The sequence below is a fragment of the Mchenga conophoros genome, linkage group LG11, assembly GCF_057382185.1.
Source record: "Mchenga conophoros isolate Kocher_MC1m ecotype Shallow Benthic linkage group LG11, M_conophoros_male_GT1.1, whole genome shotgun sequence".
Lineage (NCBI taxonomy): Eukaryota > Metazoa > Chordata > Actinopteri > Cichliformes > Cichlidae > Mchenga > Mchenga conophoros.
Genome location: NC_140536.1, coordinates 16,237,049 through 16,259,576, shown reverse-complemented (window position 1 = coordinate 16,259,576; position 22,528 = coordinate 16,237,049). Strand labels below are relative to the sequence as shown.

The following is a 22,528-nucleotide window of genomic DNA, read 5'->3' as shown; positions in this document are numbered from 1 at the left end:
AAGTCTCCCACTTAGCTTTGTAATTACCTTTTTTCCTGCTATGACTGTTAATTGGAGTAGGGGAAAGTCACTGCTGTGCACATGCAGACACACAGATTAACACATGCACAGTTGAGCTGTCTCACCGAGAGCGATCAGGACTCTTAAGTGCTCTTAATTAAGTTAAAGCTCCACAGTGACATGTTTTTGTATTTATCTGTTCTGATTTTTCATTTATCATTTTCTGAAACTAATCCTTTGTGTATATAGTTACCCCGGTGAGTGGGAAATGACACTTTGACAGCCTGTTCGGTCTGCTGTTGACAAGTGCGAGTGAGAAATTTCATTTGTCATTCGGATGCAGGGGAGCTGACACCAAATGACTGTGATGAAGTTTTTAATTGAATTTTGAAAATGGTTATGCATTTTCATTTTTACATATTTCATTACTTACTATGTCGAAAGCTGCTCATCAACATTTGCCACGAGGACAAGGAAACTCAAACTTAACATCAGTTTGCAGCTTTTTACATATTGATTTGACAATACTACAATTTGACATGCTTCGATGAAAGCTGCTAAGTTGGGGAAATTATGTTTTAAGTGTTAAATATGTATATTTTAACATGCTATTTGTTTTGTTGATTTTTGTTAGTCTGTCTAAACTCTAATTGAGATCTTTTCCGACTGTTTTTTTCACTCATTCATAGCATTCAAACCTCACAGTTTTGGAGCCTACAGTTACAGGGCCTAGTCGGTACCACTACTGGTACCATGAAGCTAAATGTGAGCTTGCACAAGTAGTCCACATCCATACATACCACTGCCCGTGGGACATTATGTTTAGGCTCATCTGACTGTTCGGGTGCTTTCAGAACAGATCATGTGGTTTGAGTTATAGGTTAGTATAAATCAGAGGATCAGTGAAACAGGAAGGCAGTTAGGCGTGAGTTGAATAAAATGGTTTTCTGATTGTTACACTGCCAACACATTGTAACTTATTATAGCTTTAGTTTCTTTCTCTTTCTGTCTGTGGCTTTCTCCTTCTTTCTTATTCACTTCAATAACGTTTTCTTTATTCTTTATTCATTCTGGAATCAAAGGTGATCTATAATTTCATAATGTTGACAGACTGACAAAAAGTAAAAAGTGTGCAGAGACAGAAGATTTCAAATAGAGTATCTGAAAGTGTCACTTCAAGATCCAGTCCAGAACACTGCAGTTGATTGTGCTTTTTTTTTTTAAGTGCTTTGTTTTTTCTGGTTAGAAATGTTTAAAATGACAGCTATCTCCTGGCACATGATGTCTCGCATGTCACAGTATTCCTGTTCTTAATGTATTGCAGTGCGGGTTTCAAGTTTTCGCATCATTCTTGTATGCCTATTTGCAGGAATGTTTCCCTTCCAAGTCATGAGGTCAAGGATTCCTGCAGGTGCATGGCCCAAAGGCTGCATTTTTGGAGACATCAGAGAAAGTTTCTCATGCTGACAAAACAAGCGAGACACGTAACAATAACCAACACACATTTTTAAGAGGAGGTGGACTTTCTGCAACCATCAGGGATGTGTCTGTACATGGGATGCATTTACACACAGATTACTTATTAATTTTTGTTTGGTCCGCTTGTTCCAGTGGTAAGGAAACATTTTTTTTGTCATTTGCATTTTTTCTTTTGCATTTTGTGAGTCTGAGATGTAATGTGTGATTGTAGCCATGGTTGAGACCGTTCCTAGTCTATGTGTGTGTATATCTGTGTGAGTGCGCACGCGCGTGTGCATGTACGTAATTTTGTGACAAGAAAGCCACAGATTATTGCACATGAAATGTTATTCATACAAAGCAGCTCTAGCGTGACTATCCCCCTGCTACAGCACTCAACAGCCTATTGGAGAAATACAACAGAACAAATCTCAGTGAAAATAACAGTCTGCAAATCTCACAAGGGAGGTTCTCTTCAACTTCTCGTCATTTCTGATTTTACTTTTTTCCAACTGAGGTCCTTGTTGTAAGTTAAAAAAAAAGAATGTGTGTCTTTTTTTTTTATATGAACAGAAAGGCTGTAAACATTTGTGTGCTGGGAACTGTTACAGTACAGCATGAGGGTGTTGTCTAGAAACCCCCCAGAACAAGGAAGCGGTCTAAAAGTTTGGAGGTTAACACTAACTAGAGGTGGGAATTACCACACACTGCATGACACAATTATTACAATACTTTGCTCATAATAGGATATTCTGATATTAGTGCAATTTTAAACATTCTGTGATATGCTGAGCATTGCAATAACATATGCTGCCATTCTTAACCTTTTTTCAGCTGCAGATTATTTCCTCAAAGTAATATGTCATCAGTGTCAGTTTTGACGGACAAGATAAAGATATTTCACTTCAGTTACTTTGTTGCTGGAAAATAAGACTACCAAGTACACTAACAATGTCAATGAATGGTATCAAAAGTCAGTCTGAAATTGACTGGAGTCAAGGTGGCAATTACATGCAGTCTGTTTGTGATTTTACAGCAATTACCTGCAATAAATCATTAAAAATCACATATCCATTGCTGTCTACATAAACAGAAATTCATATTTAACCATTATATTTGCACTCAGTAACCTTCGTGTTCTTCACGGATATAACCAGAATACAACCAGCCAGCAGCTAGGTGTGCTCACAGACAAAGACTCATTCAGACTTATGCAACATGTTGGCAATCTGTCTGCCTTTATAAACAGTCGTTCCAGGTTAGACTGCAACTATCTGCACAAAGGTTGCTCTCCTATTAGGTAACCTGTGCAATCGTTTTGCAGTCAAAAGTGGTTGACACCCTCTATCTGTGGGCTACTGTTTAGTCAGCTCATGTTACAATTTGTTGCAGAATTTGAAAAAATAAAATCAATATAATCACGGGGCAGTTATTGTTTTTTTGTAGATGCAATGTCCTATTTTTACATATGTGGCTAAGTCATTAGCTTGCTCTGAATTTAGAGGCAGCTTTGTCAAGCTAAGTGTATCCAGTGTCCAGAAAATATTGTGATACCACGCTGTATCGACTTTTTCTCCCCACCCCTATAAACACTCAAGAAAAAAAAATTTATACAGTCTGCTTACTAACAAATAGCTGCTCGCAGGTCATATAACTTGTGTACAGAAAAGAAAATAGAAAAATATAGAAAAACATGAAAAGAGAAGTTGTGCACACTACTTTTCTTTTCCGTTCCTTTTGAGAATTGCACACTCACTCAAGCACCCCTTTTCTCCATCATATATCCTTTTACACTATACTTTCACTGCCCACTCAACATTTGACCAGAGGCTACAGAGTGTGACCATTCAACACGCTGACATCAAAATCCATACTTATAATGGTGCGAGAAGTCCGCGTTTGATATTTGATTCTGGTGTCTGCTGCGCAGGCAATCTGGAGCTTTACAAAGTAATGTCTTTGAAATGTCACACAGGATTATTGGGGGTATAGGGAGATTATTTTTTAGTGATCTGGAGATCTCTTTAGCTCACTATGTAGTTTTATATTGTGCCTTCTTCACAAAGGCTTTGTGAGTCTGTGATAAGAGATCGTGATTGAAATGATGGGCTGGCAGTTAAAAAAAAAAAGGTAAGTGAAGAAAGAGGACCAGAAAAAAGCCTTTTGACTAAAAAGATTTCTAATAAATAGGTTAAAAGACAGCAAGAAACAAAATTTGAGGAAACATTGAACAGAAAGTTTGCAGAGATCAACTATAATGTCAGTGCAGTGAAGGGACATAAACAAACAAGCAGTCCATCGTCTTTTTGTCTCATTCTATCAGTGCCTGAGTTATTTTCTTATCCTAGCTCATTTTGTTTTTCTGCATCCATACTTACCCCACCCTGTTTTTAAGCTGGATCTTGTTGTGTTTTTTCTTTCCCCCCTCACTGTTAGTTTTCTCTTCTTCTTTTCCTTTTCCTCGCTGTGTCCTGTGATTTCTTCCCTCTGGTGTTCTGGTTTTGTAGATGTAATCTCTGTGATCTCGATGCGAGCTGTTTATAACTTCTAAATATGCCGCTTCCCTGCCTTGACTTATTTTCCCAGAGTAACAGTTATGAGGCAAATGTTTTCATTTTCATGGTGTTCTGCATGCTTATCTTTTATTTCCCGCTAGATTTCATTTTTGGCAATCCAGAAGTTATTTCCTACGGTGAGAAGTGATAGGTAAAGTGGGAAAGCATTTCCTCTGTATTTTTCCTGTTCTGAAGCCGTAGTTACAGATCCTGTACGGCTTCTCTGTTGTTGAGTTGTACTGCCGCGGTGAAATGTTCTTAGAGATCATATTGGAACAAAATGGCTTTTTGTATCGCAGATTGAATAATAATCATTTTATTGGTTATTTTACCTAAAAATCATTGTGCCATAACAATTTCCCCTGGCTGCTCTAAACATGTAAAGCGCAGCCTGACATGGCTCATAGCTCAGCTATAATTCTGATAATATATGGGCGTAATAACACAGGGGAGAACTGTGGAAGACATATTCTTTTTAATAAACAAGATTTCAGTCCTATTTCTACTCTCAGAAAAGTCCTTGAACAGTAGCTAAACAAGTGGCAGTTGCTATGCAACATCCAAGTGATAAATTTTGCTTTGGCACGTTCATTTTATAATCATTGCTAATGCAGTTGTTTCTGTGTGTCTGTATGTTTTGAAACCTGCATCAGTCAGTCAAAACGGCACTCAACAAGCCGTTTCAAAAAAGTTTCTTTTAATAGCGCCGTCTGCTGTTTTTGAGAAACTGTGGGTCTGCCTCACCGACAGTTAAAAAAATGAATAAAGGGAAAGTATTAGAGCATTTGAAGCCCTGCAATTGTGCGGATGATTATTAAAAGGATTTTTCAAATTCTGATTTCATTTAGATGTGGTAGAAATGCTGACAGACCGCTATTGTTCACCGCACACAAAAGAAACTTCTTTAGGCTTACTTTATAGCAATGAAGCATATTTCAGCCTAACGCCACAGCTTTGTGAGGCAAGAGACGGCAGAAGAGAAGAATGGCCTCTATAGTCTGCCTTTGACACTTATGCTGCCTGCGACTTTTTAACCCTAACTTCCATTGGATGAAAGAGTCCCTGGGTCTGTCTGCTGCCTTTTTTTCATTCGCTCCCCTCCATGTCTGTCACTGATCTGATCATCTCTCTCGACCCCCCGCCCCTTCCACACACAGTTCCTGCCTTTTCTCTCCCAGTGCCTGTGGTCATTTTCAGTTAGTGGTTGAACTGACTCTTTGAAACAGGAGCAGCAGGAAAGAGAGTGAGAGCCAATGAAGAGAACAAGGCAGTAAAAAGTAACAGAATAATGAGAAGAGAATTAGAGAGCTCTGAAGACCGAGGAAGCGGGGAGAGAGAAAAAGGGATTGATCCTGATACTCGTGTACCGACGGCCTCTTTTTCAGCAGACCTCACTGTCCCCATGAACTCTGTGTAAAATCACCTTAAGCAATTAGCTTTTTAGTGTTATGCTCCATTTACCACTGTTGCATAATTATGCAGAATTAAAGTGCGAGCAGAGTTTCACAAACAGAAAGCCTGATCCCATTGTCTCCTTTCTCCTTCTGAATGTGATTAGTATTTCAGTGTAAAAGCCTCAGCCATCCATTGTCACTCCATTTCTCTCCTTATATTCTTCTCATGTAATTTGAGAAGTAACGCAATGAAAAAAAAAAATCCCCCCGCTCGTCTGACCCACCGTTGAACCTTTGGTTGCTCTGACAGATCGCTCCAACACAAGCCTTTCATTTCATCAGTGAAAAAGGGTCTCTCTCCGCTATTTTTTTTTAATGCGTCGCGTCTCTCAGCGCAAATAGACAGCAGTAAAAAGATCAAGTCCAGTGCCATTAACGTGTGTGATATCTGCGCTTTGTGCGTGTTTGTCCACCTCGGTGCCATTGATGTATGTGATGATTGTGTGTCTGTATAGGGCCCATTTGTGAGATAAGGAGCTATAGTGGATATAAGGGACGTGCAGAAAGGGGCTTTGTTTCGTCCAGACATGGTGAGAGGTATTGCAGACAATTATAATGTTTCTTTGGAGCTCCGACTCTTCAGAAGATGACACACCCTAACACAGACCGCCCATTCAGTCCCTGTGGTTACGTATTGGACAAATGACAACTGTGCAGGTCTACGTCTGTGCAGACATTATATGTCTTAAAGAAATGATATTATATGAACATCTCTTAATGAAGCTTTTCATTTCATGCATTTTTAAAAATGATTATTTCTGTGGATGAAAAGCAGCAAAAATTGAGATTATTGTCAGGCGAGTGGAAACACTGAAATAAATATCATAAATGAAATTTTAATTTTCCTGCTCGAGGACATTTGTGAGGTTGTAATCGGTAATTTTGAGCCTAAAAGAGACTAGATAAACGAAATGAAAAAAGGTTTAGTATCGGTTTGATTTTACAAAAGGTGTAAAGTGTGTGGTAAGAGCGTGCACCCAGAGATGCAGTAGATGGATGGGATCGTTAAAGTATGGGAATGGGATCAAGCAATACTGTAGATGGAGAGCACTGTTGTACTGTTTTAGTTGTAGCTTAATCTATTATATTTTGGGAGTACAAACTATGAAGTTCTCCCTCTGTGTGTTTTTTGAGGTTTTAAATAATTAAAATAATAAAAATGATTCCCATGTCTGAACACGGGGGCGGACTTAGCTATGGTTTGAGATGTAAAATATACTGGTTTTCTGTGTCAGAGTATAAAGTGCTCAGGTGTTTCAAGGTTTGAGAGTTCATGTGTGGCCTCTGTTGGTGTCAGAAGGACTTGCACTGTGGGACTGGTTTTATTTCATGTGCATAACTATTAGTGTGTGCATATTTCAGTGTTTTTCAACTGCACATCTGACACGCACTGAACTCTTCACCCCTTGCATTGCAAATCTTTGGCTCAGGACCTGCAGTGCTTGGCAAACAATCTAGGAAATGGAAATAATTTTGTTTGTGTGTGCGTTCTTAATTTCTAGGTAATTTCTAAGTGTAAAGCTGAGGTGTGTTAGTTGTTTTGATTAAGATTTGAGCTGAAACTGATACGTCTCTGCCTTTTGACAAATGAAACATTTACATTTGAGGTACACAACATGTACTTTTCTCACTTTTGTGCCCTTAGCCAGATTCTTAGTGCCTATAAAATGTCAGTATTTCCCCATGTGGAGAGTCCAGGAGTGTTTTAATGATCAGTTCCTGTACCACAGCTTGATAAAAACTGTAGTTCCATAAAAATATTTTGCTAAAAAGTTTTAAGCTGCTGATCTGTTCTGTGTAATAGATTACATTCCAAAAGTAAGCTTTCCAGCTTTGTTCACACTATAAAGCTTTTATAATAGCTTTTATGAACCTCAGGCTTTGTACAGTATGAAGCTTTTATCTATAAGACTTTCAGCTGTGCGTTAGCTTTGCCAATAAGACATGCTGTTTAAGAGTTGGCAGCTGGTCTCTAGCCTCCACAGTAAATGGTTTGCAGCTGACTCTTATTCATAGTGTGTGTTTTTTCCCCTTTTTTCCTTTTCAAAATGATTTTGTCATGACCAAAACTTTTCTTAGGTAGAGTTACCAATCTTTGCCAGCTTGTCAGTCATGCTGTCCCACGTCTGAGACTCAAAAATCTCTACTAAGCTAATTTATAGTCCACTTTTTTAAAAGGGTGTTTTAGTGCTTTTTAAATATTTATTTATAAAAAGGGAGCTGTAAATCATCACTGTCACGATCCTGGGTCTTAGGACCCAGTGTTTTGAGTTTTAGTTCATTTTGATGTTTATAGTATGTTTAGCTCATTAGGCCTCCTATGTTGATTTGCTTATTAGTTCCCCCTTGTGTTTCAACCCATGTTAAGTCTCCCCTGCCCTTCTGTGCCCCCTCTGTTCTGTTTATGGTGTGTCTTTGCATGTTTGAGTTTCTTGTTTTCTGTCACCCTGCATTGTGCATTATGTTCTCATGGTTGGTCTTTTGTTACTCCCTCTAGTCTAGTCTCTTGTGTTCAAAGCTGAGTATTTCCCTCTGTGTATTTTGGTTCTTAGACCTCTGCCTTATGGTTTGTCTCTGTTTCTTAGTTGCTGTCTCCACTGTGTCTAGTTCACGTCTCTGTGTGATACTTCCTGTTTTACTTTGAAGGTCCATGCCTCGTGAGTGTTTCTAGTTTTGCGTCTCTGTCTCGTCCAGTCCTGATTTCTCCCAGCTGTGCCCTCCTTCTGTGTCTCATTCCCTCGTTATCCCTCTGTGTATTTAAGCCCTGTGTTTCTCTTTGTCAGTGTCGTAGTCTCCACCATAGCTGTGTGATTTTTCCCTGTGGCGCCTTGTGCTTTAGTTTTCCCAGTTTAGTCTATTTTGTATTGTTTTTCGTGTCCCACTCCACGCCAGCAATAAAGCTGTGTTTTTTGAGTTTACCTTTTGTCTCTGTGAGTTTGCGTTTGGGTCCTACTTTTGCCTGCACACAGCCGTACTGTGACAGTCACAGGAAGCTCTAATACTTCTTTTTAAAGATTAAGGTGCCCATGTGGGAAATCCCGCATGTTTAGCTGCTGTGGTGGAACTTGCCATGGGAGACATTCCTTTCTACCTGAGTAAGCTGAGGCGCACGCACGCACGCACACACGCACACACACCTAACATTTTAACAAGATGGGCCTGTTGTGCTTGTTCTCACTAAAACTAACAACTAATATACTATATCAGGAAGCAAAGTTATAATAAAGATAATAGACGTGTATGTGAGGCTGTTTGCGAGGGGGGAGGAAGGGGTAGGGCTGCACTTTAATTACTTACAGCTGAGCAACTGAATCTCTCTCGCCCTCTCTCTCTCTCTCTGTCTACCCTATAATCCACATTTAAGTTATAAACACTGTTAAGTTTCCATCTCTTTCTTTTTCTCATCTTGGGTGGCCAAACTGTGTTCATGACCCAAATTATGCTTCTTTTGCCTAATAGGGCTAACATTTGAACACGTGTATTTAAACACAAACTTTAGCAGTTTAGTTTTCTTTGGTTGTTTGGCATATAATTGCACGTCTTAACAGCTTTGACAGAAAACTGAGGGAAATTATGTGAAATTGCAGAGTGAATAATAAGCGAGTCTCGTGGAATTAAATACAAAACTTTACAATGGAAGAGATGCAAAAGAAAATGCATTGCTTGGGATGTTTTCCTGTTATCTTTGTGTTTATTGCAATTGTCACAAAAGCCCTAAGAAGCAGTTGTTGTAAAATTCATATAATTACAGACTTCCTTTCACGCTGCTGAGTGAAGATTATAAAGCCTTTCTCACAGAGGCTTCAGGTTTAATATTGCTTGGGTACTTGTAGTTCCTGGGTAGCTAAAGTTGACGTTTGATACTCTATTGATCCCTTAACAGAGTTTTCAGGTTTTATTGAGGTCAGAGGTCAAGCTTTGCTGTAGAAAAAACCCCACTGTGGTTGGAGTTGCTGGCAGGTAGCAATAACACCACCCCTCACTTCCATTTGATTTCAGCATTATTCTGAATGGCTGATAAGTAGTTTGGATTAAGTTTTACAATTATTAATGCGGTAACCAAATTAATAGTTTAATTTATTGAAGTTGATGACTAAATGCTCAAACTGAGGTATTTTAACTTCCCACTGTTCCTAGAAAATGTACTGAGCCCGCTTTCAGATGGGCTACTATATGCAAACTGCTGAAGTAAAAGGCTTAGATATTCAATTCAATTCAAGTCAATTCAATTCAGTTTTATTTATACAGCACTAAATCACAACAACAGTCGCCTCAAGGCACTTCATATTGTAAGGTAGACCCTACAATGATGCATACAGAGAAACACCCAACAATCACAGGACCTCCTATGAGCAAGCACTTTGGCGACCGTGGGAAGGAAAAACTCCCTTTTAACAGGAAGAAACCTTTGATAGAACCAGGCACAGGGGCGGCCACCTGCCGCGACCGGTTGGGGTGAGAGAAGGAAGACAGGACAAAAGGAGAACCAGAGATTAGTAACAAGTATGATTCAGTGCAGAAAGGCCTATTAACACATAGTGAGTGAGAAAGGTGTTTGCTTTAAACAGAGCTCGGAAAAAAACCTGAAGCTGTGAAGCTGTTGTTGCATCTTTAGGTTCTTAGGTATGCTCACTTTTAGTAAAGACGGTGGATTGAAACTGTGTTTAGTGGTGTGCATACAGATGGTTGGTGTTCAGGTTTCCCTCAAATGCCTTTATTTTCTCTAACTCTGACTTCGAGGTTCACTGTAGAGGCCATTTGAATACAGTGACATGTTTACGAAACCAGTTTGAGATGATCTGAGCTTTGTGACATGGTGCTTTAGCCATTAGAAGATGGAAGATGGGTACAGTATGATCATAAATGAATGGACATGATCAGCAACAATGCTCAGGCAGGCTGTGGCTTTTTAAAAAATGCTGAGTTGGTGTTAAAAAGACCCAAAGTGTGCCAAGAAAATGTTATATCCCCCACATCATTACAACACCACCAGCAGCATTTAAACTGTTGATATGACGCAGGATGTTGTTCGTGCCAAATTTGAATGCTGAAATCCAAAACGTTGCAACAGAAATCAAGACTCATCGGACCAGGCAACACTGAATATTTTCTCGCCTTTGGACAGTTGTCTATAAACTCTAGAAATGATCTGTGTGTGGTATTCTCAGTAAACCAGCTATTTCTGAAATACTCAGAAAAGTCCATCTGGCCCCGACAACCACCCTGATCATCTTTACCACATCTGAGTTAGAAAGAGTGAGTACGTGAGAGTGAAAGAGGGAGAGATTTTCTTATATAATGTGAAAGTAAATAAAAATACAGTAAAACTGTGAGGGTCAGCATAAATGGACAAGGTGGTAGAGGTGAAGAACAGAGTGAAACAGAAGCAGGAGTGTAGGAAGTTATGAGTAGCTGCTGACACCACTCTTTAGCTGTACAGTATATGGAGAGTCTCTATATGATCTGTGGGTGGCCTGAATTCATTCGGTGGAAACTGAAACCAGCCTATCCTCTCTAGTCTTACATCAACAGAATGTTATTTATGTGTTCTATTTTAAGGTGAAAGCTCTGAGTTTCTCCCTCTCTGTCTCCCTCTTTCTGTGTGTATGCCTGGAGCATTCCTCTTACTGCAAACTATGTGAAAAAAAAAATAAACCGGGTTGGCTACGTTTCCCTAAAGTTAATGATTATAAAGAGGTGTTGGCAGACTAAATTATCACCTTCTGAAAGGACTCTTTGAAAAATATATCTGCAGGAAATGTCAGTGTAATCCTGCCACCCTTACCTCACTGACTCCACCCATTTCTGAGCTTGAAAAACCCTCAAAAGCTACATTAATTTTTGAATGAAATGTTGATTTTTGTCCGTAAAAAGGCATCACTGTAAAAAGGTTAGTTAATCTATCGATAACATTAGATGCACCTGAATGATATAAAGCAGAATGATTCCTTCTCATAGTATCACATCACTGAAACACTTTGCCTCCTGTTCAGATTATGTGCAGGTTAACAGTGCCAATCTTAACTCAGTTGATTGATACGACCGTTTCGTTTCTGAGGAATTCCACACGCTTAACTCTTTTGCCAAAACTCCTGTATTAAAATCATGAGGCGAAAAATCCCCCAGATGAAAGCGCAAAAAGAGCCAGTGTAATATGACAGCTAAATTTGATGGCACCGGGCAGACTAAGATGACTGCTCTGAAAATCTAATGAAAGGTTTCTTTGAGAGGCCATGTTAGCAGGTGAATGGAAGTGAAATATGTAGGCTTCCTCCTCCTCCTGCTCCCCTCTCCCCACCTGTACTCTTTCTCCAGGCTGAAAGGAAAGCCTGTCTAGGCTTCGACTCTGTGTAACCACAGCTCACTAACAACTTCTAGTGATTCATTTCTGTGTGATTTATCTATACAGTTGTCCGTGTCCCAATGAAGGAAGGAGTTATTCCAATATAGCTACTTTTAAAGCCTTTTTTAAATTACACTTTTCCTTTCTCTTGCATAAAGAGGCATTGTACATGGGACAGACCAAAAAGAAAATTAAATAGATTAAGTCTTTATTCTGATTGTTTTTAAGAGCGAGTTATTAATTCGACATAAGAAAAGGTAATAAATTAAATGACTGTTTACATTTTCCTCTCCTCATTTTTAACATTTTGTGTCTAAGTGAGTAATGCTGTTCATTATTCAAACTGAAGCTTAGGAAACAAAACGAGATCTGACACACCCTTGTATCAAGCCCCTGGGCTAGTGAGAGACAATATGTTGTTCTAATATGCTAATTTCACATTATGGATTCAGTGAAAATGAGCATGTGAGATGATCACACCATTAAAAGTTAGCATTAGCAATGTACTATGCTAATCACACCAGATGGGACCATTCTGTTTGTGTAAATTAACTTCCTCCACTTCTTTGTCGTCAGACCTGGGAAGATAATCCTTGACAGGCCTTACTTGACTGAAATATATTGGCTGAAATAAATTCATTTAAATGAGCTTTCAGGAAACATAGTCCGAGCTCAGATACCCTCAGACTACGAATGTGCTGCGCGCCTCATTCCAGGAGCTGCTGTAAATTACTTTTTCATTTTCAAGGTTTAAAATAAGCTGTGAAAATATACCAGACTTGGTGGTAACTAAAAGAAAATGTAACTGGTATGTTTTAGAAATACATATGTATCTTGGCAACAGTGTCTCGCTTGAGCCTATAAGCCTGAAGTACTCAGCTGATGGGGTCTTTTCAGGAGTTTGTGTCTGGTTTTATGTGAGTTATGGGTAAGCCCTTTCTTTCCTCTTGTGCCGCTTGCCAACAGTCTAGCTGGGTAGACTGATTTGCTCATACACATCTTTGGTACAGTCTGTTTCTGCAGTCTGCATATAATCATTAGCACTTTAGGATTTTAGAGTTATTCTTCTATCGTGATTTGCTCTAGGTGGTGGCTTGGGGGAAGGTGTGATAAGTACTAATGTGAGGAAAACATCTACCTCTAGTAGAGAAACTTGCCCCATTAAAATGCGTTGTTTTTATGCCAAGAATACTGTCATTATCATAACAAACTACACAAATGGACTCTGATAAAATTCAGTAACCCTCCTTAGCCAAAATCAGTATTAGTTTTCCACCACTGTCCCCGGGCATGTTCTGGCTCTCTGGCTCCATAATCCAGGGCATATTCTAAGATCCCTAACCCAGCAGTAAGCTTTGTTATTGGGCTTTCGTCCAGCTCTGCTCTTGGGAGGTCCAAGAGCTCCTCTAAAACCCCTCTGGTATTTTTTTTTTTTTTTTGTTATGTGAAGGATTTTTATTTTCAATCACACTGTCCCAATCCCCGGGACAATTAGAGGTCGTCACAGAGCAGTTTACAGAAAGTGCAGAGCAACTGAATGTTGTTTTGGAAAGTTGTTATGGTCCCTTGTGTAACTGAATAGTCTTGGAACAGCAACATTAAAAAGAAAGAAAGAAAAAAAACTTCACAATACAGTAGCAGAAATAGGTTGCTTATCTTTTAATATTTTATACTTACCAGAGACCTTGTTTATCTAAATCCCCGAAAAGTTGAGGGTGTCCAAGAAAATTAAATGTTTTACACAGACATTCGGTAAGCATTTCTTCCAAGACCTTATTCAAATCCCAACATGAGATAATTATATGTTTTCATCTTCCAGGTACTTGAACTCATTATCTCAATTCAGTCTACTTATATCATCAGATCTAATAATTTCACACAAGGAGCTTATACAGTATCATGTAGTGCTAATAGACCTTTACATCTTGCCAGATTTATGTTTGTAAAATCAATGTTTAAAGAGACAATTTGGCATTTTTGTTATGTTCCATTTCTTTCACTAAAAGATAGCCATAGTTACCCTTTATTAGAACTCTGTCACACAATGCACACAACTTTTACTTTGAAGGCTAACAATCTCCATTGCTTTTTACATTGCACTTTTTACAGTAGTACAACACTAGATGTTGGCATGTGCTAGCAGATAAGTCGGTGTATTCCATGCAAACTACAGGCGACTGCAGCAGTCTGCTAGCAACCAAAGCTATCACAAAGAAGTATCCCCAGCAAGTATCCCGAGCTCTTATTGTACTTAGCTAGTAACCAGCCATTGGGGAATTTGCCTTTTTCCCGTGATAGCCAGGTGGTTGCTGAGTGGTCTCTGGGCTGGGGTGACTTGGGCCTTATTCAGCAGTCTCTAGCTACCTTGTATGATAGCAGTATTGTTCATGCCAATGTTTACATGTAGGACAAAGCTCTCCAGTGGTGATAGATGGAAGCACATGAGAAAAAAAGAGGTTATATACAGCAATGTCTCAAGTAGAAGTAGTGGTAGATCATTGGATTCTTCAGCTTTGTTTCCTTTTTCAAAAAGGTGATTACTTCATTTATTATTTTATATTACGTTCAGTAACATAAAATCAAGTGTATATATTGAAGCGAAAATAGATCTTTCCATAAACCAATACTTACTATACTGACATGACAAAACCACAATGTAGAAGCAGAAATAATGTATTAGTGCACTGAAAACACAAGGAAACTACTGTTCACTTATTGTGTGCAAGAGCTTGCTCTAAATTGCTGCTTAAAATATTTGTCCAACATTAGAGCTAATGATAGCATAAGGAAAAAACAAGCAATGCAACATTACCAAATTATAATCACCCGGTATTTATGAGCCACTATTTAACAGTTGTGGCAGTGGAGCAGTTCATTTTGTGCCTTTAAATAACTACGTCGAACTCATTAACCTTTCACATGTACACTAGGGCTGAACGATTATGGAAAATAATCTAATTGCGATTTTTTGCCCCAATATTGCGATTGCAATGCGATATGCGATTATTTTTTAAGGTCTTTGTCTTCTGTATTATTAAACAAAGACAAGCAATACATCATATAGTATGGCCAATACTATATTACATTAATTTTAAACTGTTCTTTCCTGGAAGACAGACCTCTGTTATGATGACATGAGGTGATGCATGAATTGATGACTGACATTTTTATTTAACTTCTTCAATCACAACAGTATATTTGAACATACACAATAGTTTATTTTTAGCTTACAAACATCTGAGCATAAAGTGCTGACAAGGAACCCTGGTGTAAACATTAAAATGAAAGTCAGTACAATGTGCAGATTGCAGAAATATACATAAACAAAATCAGTGGCTTTACCACACTCAGTTTTTCGACATCTGTGAACTACTAGACAGTCATTCAATTAAAAAATAATATTAAATAAATAAAACTAATAAATAAAAAATACACACATCTTACTGATCTCTGCAGTCAGTAACATTACACATAAAGTGCAAACATAATAGCAATTGTATAAACACACACACAAACACGCCTTTAAAATTTAAAGGCGTGAAATTGGACGGTCTAGTTCTGATTAGCGTCACCGCTGTCTCGGTGGAGTTTATTAAACTCGGCCGTCTGCTTCTTGCTATCTAAAATATAACCAGACACTGGTGTAAATTCTCGACTGTCTCATACTTCTGTTTAATAAGTTTTCTGTTTGACGTTTAGTCAGCTGTGTGAAAACCAAGGAGGAATCCACCCGGGGGATTAATAAAGTTTTATTTTATCTAATCTAATAACTTTAATCTCAGCCAAACCGATTTACTCACGAACAAACAAAACACTGAAAAAAGCCCAACAATAACATTTTTAGGTTGTCTAAGTGACTTATATATTACGTTTAACCCGAGCAGCGAAACTCCACGGTGATCTGAAAATGATGTGCCGGGAGTTGTGCCGTTCTCGGCCGCATCAGTAACCCTCGAGCTCCCGGCTAGCTGTCGAGCTGGTGGGTAGCAGACGCCTCTGAAAACGTCGAAGCACTTTTGCAAATATGGGATATCTTGATAAACCGAGCAGATATTTGATGTTTACACAACTACTTTCTCGCCTGAAAATATGTTAAGTTTATTTTGTGACCCAGAAAGATTAGTATGAGTAATTTTAAAACTTAGTAGCGGCCGCCATTGTTGGAAACTGGAGTTTGGCTGGGCCGCGCTATGAATTCTGGGATATGGTAGTAATTTGGACAGTCTTCGGCGCGTCGCTGTGACGTAATCGGTCTACAAATGCGGCCTCAGGAGGATGCAGCCCATGAATTTGGACATGTCCAGAGTATAATCGCAGCCTTTGCGGTTAGAAAATTGCACTTGATCATGTCGCGATATTATCGCAAATGCGATATATCGTTCAGCCCTAATGTACACATTACTTCTGCAACCAACCCTGTTCTCTCTCTTTCTCTCTCTCTCTCTCTTGGCCATTATCTTGTCAGCATGAAGTCATTGTCTGAACCAATCCCAATGATGTAATTTCCTTCATAAACAAGTCCAATTTCCTCTTGAGGTTCCATGTGAGCTGAGTTTATCCAGAGTGCCCCAAAGGGACTTCAGTTTGCTTCAGTCTTTCTACTTCACCCAGTATACTGCAGGACTTTCCATTACAGCTTGCTTATTTCTATAGGTGGATGAGCCTTGTGTGCAGCAAAACCACATAAGACGTGTTTGATGAGACAGACCCTGTCATAAAATCATTCATATATTAAGATGTTCTATACTCTTCTATAAGTATCCATCCATCCGTCCATTTTTTTTGCTCCTCCAGTTTAGGGTCACGGGTGGACTGGAGCCATCCCAGTCACCAAAGGGCTTCAATAACTAGTCCATAAGTAATATACCAAACAGTTGATTCTTTTCATCTGGATGCAGTGTTTTCCATTCATCAAGTGACTTCCTCTAAAAACACTGCATCCAGATGAACAGAATCAACTTTGTAGAATTTCCTTACCTGGATGATTGAGGATGCATCAAAACTTAAGTAATATAGTTTTCTATAAGTACCCTGGCTTAAAGTGTAGATTATCTGAGTGAAAGCATATAATCTTTTGATAGGTTTTTGTTGGAGCAGTGGTTCTTTTTTTTTCTTTTTACAGCAATGCAGATTAACAATCCAGTCACAACCTGGACTGATGTCAATGCTCAGGCATCACAATATGTGGAAACGCTGCGCTGTTCAAGCAGAAGTTGTAGTTTCTTTAAATCAGCAAGGTGAAACGAACGACCACAGCATGAAGTGTTTTTGGGATTTTTTTATGGAGTACATCACAGCTGTGGCCTGCCTGCAACAACATGGCCTTGGTTATTGTATTCAGCAAACGTAATCACAATCTAGATGAGCTTTAAAGCTGCTCGTTGCTGTCAGGGGAAAAAGAGCACCATTTTCCTTGCCAAATACCCTCCTTGGTCTGTTTCTCATGGAAGAGTGATATGGGTTAGGAGTTTAGAACTGTAACACACCCATGTGTTTTAACAGTTCTCCACCACATGTGTTATCAGCTGAATGTGGGAAAGCCCCGCTGAGAGAATGACATCATCCCCTAAAACTAGCGATATTTTTAACACACAAGGGTGTAACTGGGAGGAAAGAAGGCCATGGCAGAGACTGCTGAAAACAACTGAAACTAATGTAAACAGATAAAGAGGCAGATGCCAATTAAGGGTCGGAGGAGAGCTTTAGATTTTGCACAATTTGGAAAAGGTGCAAAAGTGCACAGCGTACAGTTTATGGAACTTCCAGAAAGAACTTTGAATCTCAAAGCTTTAAAAGGTTATCAAAGCATCCTTTATAATAAGTAAAACACAATGTGGGCTATAAAATGAAGCATTTGCAATATTTTTTTCACCTTTTAAAGCTCCAACATAGTCGGGAGTTTGATCTTAAAATGTTTTAACTCTGCATGTGCTGTCAGTTTAGCCATAATTAGCATGAAACCCAGTGACATAATTTATAGTTTTGCAGTAAGAGAGAAGGGTGGAACTGGAAAATCGCAGGGAATCTTTGGAAATGAGTGAATGCTAAGAAAGACTGAAAACAATGGAAACAATGATGATGCCTGCAGTTTTTTTTTTTCTGGGAACAGGGTCGTGATATGCTATAATTCACTGGCATTACCATAGAAACATGAGCATGTTAAAGTAATTGGTTTCGACAATAAATACAAAGTGTGAGCACACAATGTCTCATCAATTCTGAATAGGGCAAAAGACGCTGAACTGCCTTCTCAGCAGTTGAGCCTGCATTTCAGACTTCTCCAAAGGTTGTGGGCTCTGTTTAGCAGAACTTTGGCAAAGACACAAACTCATCCTAATAATTGTGAAGGTTTCTTCCAACATATTAACTGTCAGCTGAAAGTGTTCTTGCAGCATTAAAAGCATAGACACTTAAATCTGATACTTCTCTTACTTTAACAGGCATGTTTTGGCTTAGTGTGTAAAATCTTGCATTAACGTTCTAAAATTCTGTTAAACATTCTTTAGGTTAGACACCACATGATGATGTAACATTGTAAGTGTTTTTTTTTTCTTCTGATCCACTGATACTGATACTATCTGGCGTAGTCGACTGATTAAGGGGTGAAGTCAGCTAAAGTCATCTGGCCACTGCTTCTTTAAAGAAAAGTGGTGAGCTGCTCATGCTATTAAACTAAAAAAAAAGGGGGGGGGGGGGCTTTGGGGAAGCTTACATCACCATTGTCATTACCACCATGACCACTGCACTGACCAGCAATATTATCTGCCTCACCGCTGTCATCATTATCAGCTCCCAAAGCTCAGTGCAGTAGCATAATAAACTCTGAGATTTAAAGCCCTGCTGGAAAGATGACATCATCTTTAACCTCCCAATAATTCTTCAGCGAAGAACTGACAGAACTGAAGAGCTAGCTGTGTAAATGATGTGGTGTGTTGGCATCTTTGCAGGAATTGTCAGCTGCTTTGCTGTCTACATCTCAAAGAAAAGGCCCTGTGGGAAAGTTGACATCATTCACATGCTGCAGAACAATAACTGGCATCTCTAATCCTCTGACATAAAATTGACATATGTCTAGAATTGGAGGGGGAAAAAATATGTGAGCAGTGGAAATCGTTGGCCCTTCTGCCGGAATCATCAGCTGTTTGGCGTTCTGGAAATGAGCGCGGGGTTTTTTATTTTAGCAGACTTGTCAGAGACACAGCCCGTGAACTGCAACTGCGAGGGTTCAGCGGTTCTTCATGAAATGCTGTCACACATCTCTGTGCAGTGTTCCAAGGGTATCTACTCTGTAATGTCCAAGATCGCTTAATAACCCTCAAGAATATGTCTTCAGTCTAACCCCAGGCTAAATGACATAATTCCTAGACAGTGAAAGCTCAGCTGTAAACTTCAAACTGGTATGAAAGGAAATAAATATGAGGTCAAAAGCATCTGAAAATTTACAACCATAGCGGCCAGCCCAAGGTTAGAAACTTGAAAACTTGTCAGCAGGCGTTCATCAAAGATGCAGTAAGGGCTTGAGGGACATACAAGCTCTCTATTGCAAAGTTTTGTGTTTTCACAGAAAACTGACAGAAAGGCAATGTAGTAATCTTGCTGAAAGGTATAGTTATATGCAACATTTCAATTCAGTTGAGTAAAATTCAATTTCATTTATATAATGCCAATCACAACAACTGCCAAAGTGAATACTGTTTATCTTGTTTATGTTTACTGATCAAATATGACATAGAAATGTAGATAAAATGTGTTTTAGATAAAAAGTTTTCATATAAAGCTGTTAAAATGCATAAATACAAAGTAAAGAACCATTTTTTTTACACTGTAATCTAATAGCTAATTAATCTAATTTGCTCTTTTCTACCCTTTTCTTCATGGGGGTGGGGGGTCCACTGGATGCTGCCTTTGGGAAAAAGCACTCAGTTTACTAAACTGGCTGAGAAAGCATGCCCACTCTACACCAAGATTTTATATATATTTATATAATGGCGGTCTAACCTGGTACCTTTACTGTTAGTGTTTGGAATAATTTAAAAGCAACAATAGTAATTACAAGGAACTGCTGATGAAGTCAAAGTTCATTTATTTGGTATTTATTCTGTATATGAGCATTTATGATGTTAAAGGTTAGCACCTAGAGCTGGGCGATATGAGATTTTTTCATATCACGATATGTTTTTTTCATTTCAGGCGATAACGATATCTATCACGATATAAGCCAAATAACTATATTTGTAAGATTTAAATGTGCCGTTGCTCACAAGTAAAATGTGAAATAATCAGCAGCTTGTTTTTATTTAAATATTTATTTCCCATAATAAGTTCAACAGGGTAGATGTACTTAAGGAACATGAGACTTTTTCAGATAAATAAAGGCAAATATTGCAAACTACACAAAAGGCAGCCGCTAAAGCGTTTAAGTTTCAAAATAGAACAAACAAAACAGACTACTAAATTGTCAATTCCACTTAGAAACAAAATATTAATTCTAAAAATAAATCTTAGTTTGTTTTACAGAAGAACAGACAAAACTGACTAACTTTTGTCAATATCAAATAAACTGAGAACTAAAAGGAAATTCTCAATCTCTCCTTGTTGTATAGCTTAGCTTTTCAAACAGTTTTAACAGTTACTTTAGTCTGACAAAAGCCGAATGACGAATTAGCGCTTCCAGTCAGAGACTGAGGCTACGTCCACACGTACACGGGTATTTTTGAAAACGGAGATTTTCCGCTTTCGTTTTAAAAAATAATCCCGTCCACACATAAAGGCAGAAATGAAGGAAAACGCTGCTATGAACATGCCAAAGCAGCAGGTGGCGCTAGATTCCTAACCGCGCAGAAATGTTGGCCAATCAGAAGTCTAGAAGCCTCGGTGGGAAAAAGTAAACAAAGCTGGGGCATAGAAGCAGAACCGAGTCGTATGTGTGGACGGACAGTAACTGTGTGTGTGTGTAAGCATTTAAACACTGCAGAGAGTAGAATTAACAGTATTATAGAAATTCATTTCACCGAAACAATAACGTGGCGCACAGTGTGACGCATGCACCAGTTTATTGTATTTCCAGACTTGCTTTCGGCACAATTTACAGTGCACGCTACTCTGTTTTTTGTCAGACTTGAAATAGCCGAAATACCTTCACACTACGGAACTTCTATGGCTCTTCCGTTCGACAATCTCTCCGGCATTGGAACCATCATCTGTTTTCTCTTCGGTTGATTTTTCTAGTCGGCACACTGATTTCCTCCATTACGTGCTGGCTGCTTCCCAAACAAACACACGTGCGGCTTGGCACTTGTGCTGTACGTAACAAGTCATGCGACGTGACGCTGCGGCTGTGATTGGTTCGGCTCTGCGCTACTTAATTTGGATTGGCTGACCTTTTTTTTTTTTTTTTTTTTTTTTAAGAGGACAAGAGCGGCGAGGTCTATCGCGATAGCTTAATTTCTCTATCGAGTAAAAGTTATATCGCGATACATATCGTTATCGTTCTATCGCCCAGCTCTATTAGCACCCCATAGCATACAAAATCAAATCAAGACAAAATGTGGCATTTACATCCTCTGACTTGCTATAGTACGTCCCTCTGTCCTATTTAGGGATTCATGGGGTTCTACATGAATATTTGAATTCATTTGCATGAACAAACAAGCTGTGTTGCTCATGATGCAGTGTTGTTTAGCTGGCTTGTCTGGGGTTCTCACCTGCTCAGGAAGAAGGATGAGTAACACCTTTAATTGTTGAGGTCACTGAATATTGCAAAGTCCATAAAAGGGTCTAACAAAGCTGAATCACTTAATGAATCAGTAACTGGAGAACCAGAGTGGAGAACCAGTGCCGTTAGAGTTTCGCGGGCACATACAAGAAGGATACATCACATGCTGAGCCTTTCTAACTCCTCAAAGAAGTGATGGCATCACTGAATGAATAATGAAAAGCTGACGTCTCAAGTGTCCTGTATACTTTGCATTCTCTTCAGATCTTTCCTCAGGCACAATGTAACTTAGTGTCTGACTCAAGTGAGTTACGCTAACATCTGTAGAGAAAATATGGTGTGCTGTTTTTAAGTCAGTAAGTGAGTGACTCTGCCTGATGAGTCATTGGGTTTATACTGGACAAACTCAGTGGCTCATTCGCAAATATTTAATCAGAATCCGTAGCATCATTTTACAATAGGAACAACTCTATAATTAGTCAGTGAGTTGCTTTATAATAAGGAAAAAAGTACAGGAATTCAGGTTGCATGCAAAAGCTCAGGCTTTTACACCAGGATATCAAAGTACACATGACTAAGCTGCTGATAGTGCTACTTTTAACAGGCATGGAGTAAACACGCTGGCTGCTTATGCCCATGTTCAGGATGCCACAGTGTTTGAATTGGATGTCAGTACGATTTCAGCATGTGACCGAATGATGAGCGTGAGTCCTCCGTGTGACTGTCGTCACCTAATTATTGTTGAAATCCCCTACAACACATGTACGCAGACAGACACACAGTTGGACATGTCTTCTTTCCTATGGAGTATTAACTCTTCCTTGTTTATCCAGTTGCTATGAAAACACAATCAGCCACAAGTCAACACTGAAATACTCCAAACAAGCTTGATTATTTCTCTAATTAAGCTTTAATAAGCCCTTATTAAACGGCCACAGGCCTCGTTAGGCGGTTCATTAAGCCATTTCATCCTTTTATTCCTTCATTAAGTCCCTTTTTCTTC

General features: G+C 38.9%; 1 long non-coding RNA gene across 6 annotated transcripts in view; it reads left to right on the top strand.

Annotated features, from left to right (window-relative positions):
• The window catches only part of LOC146563814 (uncharacterized), a 114,252-nt gene that overhangs the window by 28,741 nt on the left and 62,983 nt on the right, over nt 1-22,528 (top strand). The window lies entirely within an intron of this gene.